Genomic DNA, 7581 nt, shown 5'->3' with positions numbered 1-7581 from the left:
AGAAACCCAGTCCCTACAGGTCTTGTGAAACTAACTCTAGCTGTTTTGAAGCCATGGCCAAAATATGTTGTGAACAAAACGGTTAACAGTGCTTCACACACTTCCTCCAGCTCACGTGTTCTCTCTACCCTTTCTTCTGCCTTGTTCCCTGAGCACCACAGCGCTTGAAATAGATCTTCCATTTAGGGCTCAGTTTTCATCAAGTACTTATTTTCATTATTTGGACCAGTTGTGTGTCTTTAAAGCAACTGACAAAAAAAAGGAAAAAGAAAACTTGTCCACTCCAGTCAAAGTCGACAGTGTCTTAAATCTATGGTAAGACACATATGTAGTAAAAATTGGGATTATACAAAAGTAAAAGCAAAACAAAACAACAACAAAACCTTCCTCTGTAGTTTTTTGCTTGACCCTATAGGGCCAAATGCTCTAGTTACAGATGCAATAAACACATTATGGTAGATGCGACAAGCACATAGATCCCACATATTTGAAGCACAAACCATGACCCACTTTATTAGTCAGCGTTTTCTAAAGGAACAGAACTAATAGAATAATACATATACACACATATTCATACATATAATTATACATATACATATATACATATACCTATAAATATGTATGCATACACATAGTTCCATATCTATAATTTATTAGACTGGCTTGTGAGATGTGGTCCAGGTAGCTCAGCAATGGCTGTCTCATGACAGGAAGGCTGAAAATCCACTAGTTCCTCAGCCATGAGGCTGAATATCTCAGCAGTCGCAATAATATGCTACATAAAGGAAAAATGTGAAATTTTTTGAGGTTTGAGGTTTCATCTTTCCTATAACTCATCGTTGTATTCCTTCTATGCCCATGTTATCAGGGTAGGAAAAGTAGTAGAATAAGTAAATTAATAATAATAAATAAAATGTCAAAACCTGAGCATCTTTTTGAACACAACTTGGGGTTGGTGTAATGCTGATATACTTAACAATGAAATCGCACACAAATATCCTCTCAGCAGGTCTAGTCCTTTCCGGGATATTTTCTAATGGCATCAATGTCATTTTTCTTTTGGTGATGATTTACCAGTGACTTTTCACTTCATTCTCTGAGCTTTGTTGTGTTCTAAGTTTTCTCTGGATTAAGGAAACAGTGTGTAGAGTCACAACTCTTGTTTCATGAACTTTGATAAGTAATTTGAACAAAGGTGCATCTGAATAGGCCACACTGTTCCTTTGTGTGAAGAGTTCTGTTTGCAAAAGAACTCAAGATAAGCCAAATTCTGCTCGAACATTCCATTTTCCAAGTAAAATTATATCAAGAGTCAGGTGGGGATACTTAAAAGACTGGTCGGTATTTTCAAGTTTTCTCCTGCCCAGAACTGTTTGGAAGAAATCCAGTCTTACCTATCTTAAAAATCCAGTAGGGGAAAAAAAAAATAGCTGAAATAAACTGAACCCCACGATTATTTAGCTCTGTGTGTACCTAAGTGTTTGGGTATTTGATACAAAACAGAAGCTTTTTTAGGCATACTTTTCAAACTCTGCTTTGCCACTGATTTTTTTACTGTACAAAAAGAGTATTTAGTACCAAAGTACACATCCAGGCTTGCTACTAAGCTACTCTCGCCCAGCAGTGGCAATCGAGTTTGAAAAATGCTTTTCCAAGTGGAGACCTGCCACCTAGCAACCACTTTGAAATGTTCAAGACAACTCAAAATGCCCTGTTCTGAAACTGATGGGCTGTTGTAGGGACCAAAGCCATTAAAGGAAAGGCACTTTGTTTTTAGGGGCAAAGACATGCAGATTAGGGGGATTGTTTAATTTAATTGCTCAACTGATTTTGTAGTAATGTTGGCATATAAAGTACAGATGAAAAGTTACATCATTAAAAATTCACTGTTAACATGAAATTCAAATTTAACTGGGAATACCATATTCCCATTCATTAAACCTGGCAATCCTATTTCAGAGAGACTTTTGTAGTCAAATGTATATGGATGTTTGTAAAAACCTGTATCATATATCTTGATTCAATTCTTCTAGGTCCACTGGGTTCAGGACACCTGTCTTGGAACACTGGTCACTGGGCCTGTGAAGGAACCTCAAGCATGAGTGTGGATACAACAGAAGCTTGCAGCTGAGGATAGGAAATCCCTCCAGGGTTGGTACACTGGGGAGAGAACAGGAAAAGACAAGTGTTGAGTATATAAAGACTGTGGTACCCTTCAAGGTGAAATGGTTTGTAATAAGGCAAGAGAGATTTACTCAGAAATATGGGAGTGGTGGAAGTCACAGGAAGTCAGTGGTCACTTTCTTTTGAAGAGGGAGGAGAAGGTTGAGAAGTTGAGAACTTTGCAAAACTGTGGCCTCCGAAACTTGGGCTGAGGTGGGAGAGGCGACTCCTGTGATCAGCTGGAGGGCATTACATTGCCAGCTAAGGCACCTCGCCAATCCTCAGCCTGCTTGTGTGGGTATGTGGTGTCCTCTTTGGATCAGAGAGGCTTAGCCAGGGTCTTTCCCTTCCAGCTGCTCCTGGTCCAGGTCTGAACTGGAGAAAGTCTATCCTTTTATTCTCAGTTTGCCATTTTCCTCATGGTTCGCAGCCATGCTTGGCTAACTGAATCCTGCAGTACAAAATACTGAATATACACAGAATCTTTGAAGGGCATAGCTAGGAAGTATGGATTAAAAGGGTAAGTTGGAGAAAAGTGAGATATACCGGGCATGGTGGCACGCCTTTAATCCTAGCACTTGGGAAGCAGAGGCAGGCTGATTTTTGAGTTTGAGGCCAACCTGGTCTACAGATTGAGTTCCAGGACAGCCAGGGCTACACAGAGAAACCCTGTCTCAAAAAACCAACCAACCAAACAAACAAACAAACAAAAAACAACAAAAAAAGAGATATATTCTATGTAATTGTCCTTATTTATTTTACTATGTGTGTATGTTAGTGACATTATATTTAAAAAGAATTTAAATTTAATAACTATGCATAGGGCTGGAGAGATGGCTCAGTGGTTAAGAGTTCTGACTGTTCTTCTGAATGTCCTGAGTTCAAATCCCAGCAACCACATGGTGGCTCACAACCATCCGTAATGAGATCTGACGTCCTCTTCTGGAGCATCTGAAGTTACAGTGTACTTAGATATAATAAATAAATCTTAAAAAAAATTATGCATAGACAAATTCAGCCCAGAAATCTGACTCAAATTTAATCTATGTATATCTTTGTTTTAAAACAATTAATTTGATAATAAATTTGACAGTAGGCCTGGATCTGACATTTCAAAAGCTTTCTAGAAAATGTGTTGCTTTACTCAGTGACAAATCAAGAACATTCACAAAATCTTTCTGTGTGCCTTCTAGGTGTTTCCTCTGATTTTTGTGCCAGGTTGTGGTTGTTTTATTTAACCAGACATTTAAAATTTAAAATAAGAGTCACAGATGTATGTAATTTAAAAATATGTGTGAAATAAAAGGCCTTATTAAGCATTCCCTTGGAAACAGCAGTAAGAAACATCATTGTCTCTTTATTGATTGGGGATCTCTAGGCATTAGAGTAAGTCTAAGCTCATATCATCAATAAAAAATGACTTCAAGCATTATGTAAATTTATACTATAGAATAATGCATAATAGTACATTCTTCTCACTGAAATAACTGATTTCTCTGCCTCTTAATATGAGTCATGCATTAACTGTGAAATAAAATTTTCATCATAGATATACTTTCTAAAACACTAACACCAAAAAGAATCAGCAAGCATGCAACAGAATGGGAGAACATTTTGTATAAATATAAATGGCAAATGACTAGGATCTAGACATATAAAGAACACAGTCCAATCATGGAGGAGCGCTTGGGAAGACAATGGAACATGTGCATATGGAAGTAAATTCTGATGACTCTAAAGCATGTACATAGTGTTCAATCTCATTAGTCATCAGAGGAACAAAAAATTAAAACCACATGTGCCAATGCCTGCCAAAGATATTATAGTCACACAATGTTAAATATTATTGATCTCCCTGAATACTGGGTCCTGTTCTTTAAAATAGATATGATGTCCAGATTGGATGTGAGCAAAGAATTGGAGAATATTTGAGAAGCTACCTTACAGGGGCTATAGAACAAGGCCAATGTTGGTTGGTTCACAAAGACAGAGATCTCAAAGTCAAGTGAAGATACAGATGCGTACAAAACATTTTCAAGGCACTCATACCTGTTTCCAATACCTGGAATGTCTTAGTCCTTTACAGGTTCAAGGCCAGGACCCATAAAACTGCAGGTAAGTACATCCAGGTGTCTTTGGGGCACTTGGCCTTAGCCCTGATCTTGAGGAAATGATAATGTGACCCATTTCATAGGCACATGGTATTCCATCAAAGAAGCCTTTTAGTGTTTTCATGTGAGTAATATTACCTAGTTAGGGATGTTAAAGGAGTTGTAGAAGAAAGACTGGAAGGCCTCATATTCTTAGGATAAATAGAATTAGAATAAGTTTCTGTCCAAAGCTTAGGTATGTGTTTGGGGTATATTTTTTCACATATATTTCATGCATTAATTGTTTATATCCTTGTGTGTGTGTGTGTGGTTTCTTTCCCCTAAAATAGGGATTAAAATACCCATGGAAGGAGTTGCAAAGACAAAGTTTGGAGCTAAGACAAAAGGATGGACCATCCAGATACTGCCTGACCAGGGCTTCATCCCATAATCAGCCACCAAACCCATACACTATTGCACATGCCAGCAAGATTTTGCTGAAGGGACCCTGATATAGCTGTCTCTTGTGAGGCTATGCCAGTGCCTAGCAAACACAGAAGTGGATGCTCACAGTCATCTATTGGATGGAACACAGGGCCTCCAATGGAGGAGCTAGAGAAAGTACCCAAGGAGCTGAAGGGCTCTGCAACCCTATAGGAACAACAATATGAACTAACCAGTACCCCCAGAGCTTGTGTCTCTAGCTGCATATATAGCAGAAGATGGCCTTGTCGGCCATCATTGGGAAGAGAGGCCCCTAGGTCTTGCAAACTTTATATGACCCAGCACAGGGGAATGCCAGGGCCAAGAAGTGGGAGTGGGTGGGTAGGGGAACAGGGCAGGGGGAGGGTATAGGGGACTTTCAGGATAGCATTTGTAATGTAAATAAAAAAAATATCTAAAAAAAAAAAAAAAAAAAAAAAAAAAGAAATCTATGAAAATCGAACAGTGGAAGAAAATGGCAAAACAGTTTAAGGCCAGAAAGTGGAACTATTTATAAAGAAAACCCAAACTCAGGGAACTCTGGAAATAAACAATTTAGGAACCGGAACCTCAGAGGCAAGTTTCGCCAATGGAATACAAGAGATGGAAGAAAGATCTCAGTCACTAAGACACAATAGAAGAAATGAATACTGCAATCAAAGGAAATGCTAAACCTTTAAAAAAATCTGGCACAAAACATTCATAAAATCTGGGACACTATGAAAGACCAAATCTAAGAATAATAAGAATAGAGGAAGGAGAAGGGACCCAGGTCAAGGGCACAGAAAAGTTTTCAACAAAATTATAGAAGAAAACTTCCCTAGACCCAGGCCCTGCAGACTCCTCCTGGTGTGCTGTGAAGGAATGGCTGTTAGTGTTCAGCTGTGGGCAGCCAGAGGTTAGGGTGTCTTCTCTGATCAGCGAACCTATGCTTCAGGATGAGCCATGGCGCTCAGGGGCACTAGGAACACGAAAATTAACACAGAAAATAAGGCCAGGGTCAGTATGGCCGGAGCCAAGCGTGTACCTGTGGCAATTGTTGCTGCCTCCAAGCCCAGACTGAGATGGAGAACTGCTCTTGGAAAGATTGGTACTAAAGTCACACAGGTCCAGACAAGAGTGCCTCTGGAAAAAGAAGCGAAAATGTTAGGTACTGGAAAAGGTACTGTTAAAGTCCTACCAAAACCTGTGGAGAAGGTGCCAGTGTGTGAGCCAGAGGTGGAACTGGCTGAGCCCCAACCTGAACTTGAACATGCTAGAGAAGAGAAGCTTTCTCCTGAACCTATGTTAATCCCTCTCCAAGCCCAGTGGAAACATCTGGATGTGCACCTGCAGAAGAATATCTGTGTCAGACCTTCTCAGATGCAATTCTTGCATTGAGTGACATAGATGCAGATGATGGAGCTGACCCAAACCTCTGTAGTGAGTATGTAAAAGATATCTATGCTTACTCAGACAACTGGAGGAAGAGCAGGCAGTTAGGCCAAAATACCTACAGGGTTGTGAAGTCACTGGAAACATGAGAACCATCCATTAGGATGGCAAATACAGGTTCAGATGAAATGTAGGCTGCTGCAGGAGACCATGTACATGGACTGTGTCCATGATTGATTGGTTCATGCAGAACAGTTGTGTGCCCAAGAAGATGCTGCAGCTGGTTGGTGTAACTGCCATGTTTATTGCAAGCATGAATGAGATGTACCCTCCAGAAATAGATGACTTTGCATTTGGAACTAACAACACTTAGCTAAGCACCAGATCAGACAGATGGAGAGAATTCTGAGATGAAGATTCTGAGAGTTCTGAACTTCAGTCTGGGTTGCCCTCTGCCTCTGCACTTCCTCCATAGAGCATCTAAAATTGGAGAGGTTGACACTGAGCAGCACACTTTGGCCAAATACCTCATGGCACGCTCTATGCTGGACTACGACATGGCACATTTTGCTCCTTCTCAAATTGCAGCTGGGGCCTTTTGCTTAGCACTGGAAATTCTTGAGAACAGTGAATGGACACCAACTCTGCAGCACTACCTATCCTACACTGAAGAATCCCTGCTTCCTGTTATACAGCACCTGGCTAAGAATATAGTCATGGTGAACGGCGACCTTCCAAAGCACATGACTATCAAGAACAAGTATAGAGCATCTAAGCATGCTAAGATCAGCATGCTGGCACAGCTGAACTGTACACTAGTTCAGAATTTGTCTAAGACCGTGACAAAGGCATTACTCCAATGGACTACTACATCTGCAGGTGCAGTTGTCACCATATTCCACCTGTACATAGGATAGCTAACGTGTTTACTTGCTCTTTAATAATGGTTGTGACTTTTTTTTTTGGTGGTTTTTCGAGACAGGGTTTCTCTGTATAGCCCTGGTTGTCCTGGAACTCACTTTGTAGACCAGGCTGGCCTCGAATTCAGAGATCCGCCTGCCTCTGCCTCCTGAGTGCTGGGATTAAAGGCGTGCGCCACCATGCCTGGCTTTGACTTTTTTTTTTTGAAACCAAGTATTTTTGTTATGTAATGATTTATTTGTTCTTAATTGGAAAATAGGATGTTCAAAATTAAAGGTGTTTTTTAAGAGAAAAAAATATTGTTGAATCACTGTTAGTGTTATGATTTTGTTATAATTATTAAACAACCTCAGTTGGTATAATGTAAGTAAGTAAATAAAGATTATTTTAATATTGAAATGCAAAAAAAGATTTATTTATTATTATATATAAGTATACTGTAACTGTCTTCAGATGCATCAGAAGAGGGCTTCAGATCTCATTACCGATGGTTGTGAGCCACCATGTGGTTGCTGGGATTTGAAGAGCAGTCAGTGCTCTTAACCACTGA

The 7581-nt window shown here is 39.8% G+C and overlaps 1 pseudogene; it reads left to right on the top strand.

Moving 5' to 3' along the window:
- The first annotated feature begins 5681 nt into the window (after window positions 1-5681).
- On the top strand, window positions 5682-7027 carry LOC110320794 (annotated as a pseudogene).
- The last annotated feature ends 554 nt before the right edge of the window (window positions 7028-7581 follow it).

The sequence above is a fragment of the Mus pahari genome, chromosome 4, assembly GCF_900095145.1.
Source record: "Mus pahari chromosome 4, PAHARI_EIJ_v1.1, whole genome shotgun sequence".
Taxonomy (NCBI): Eukaryota; Metazoa; Chordata; class Mammalia; order Rodentia; family Muridae; genus Mus; species Mus pahari.
Note: the sequence above shows the minus strand (reverse complement) of the source record. Positions and strands in the feature narration are given on the sequence as shown.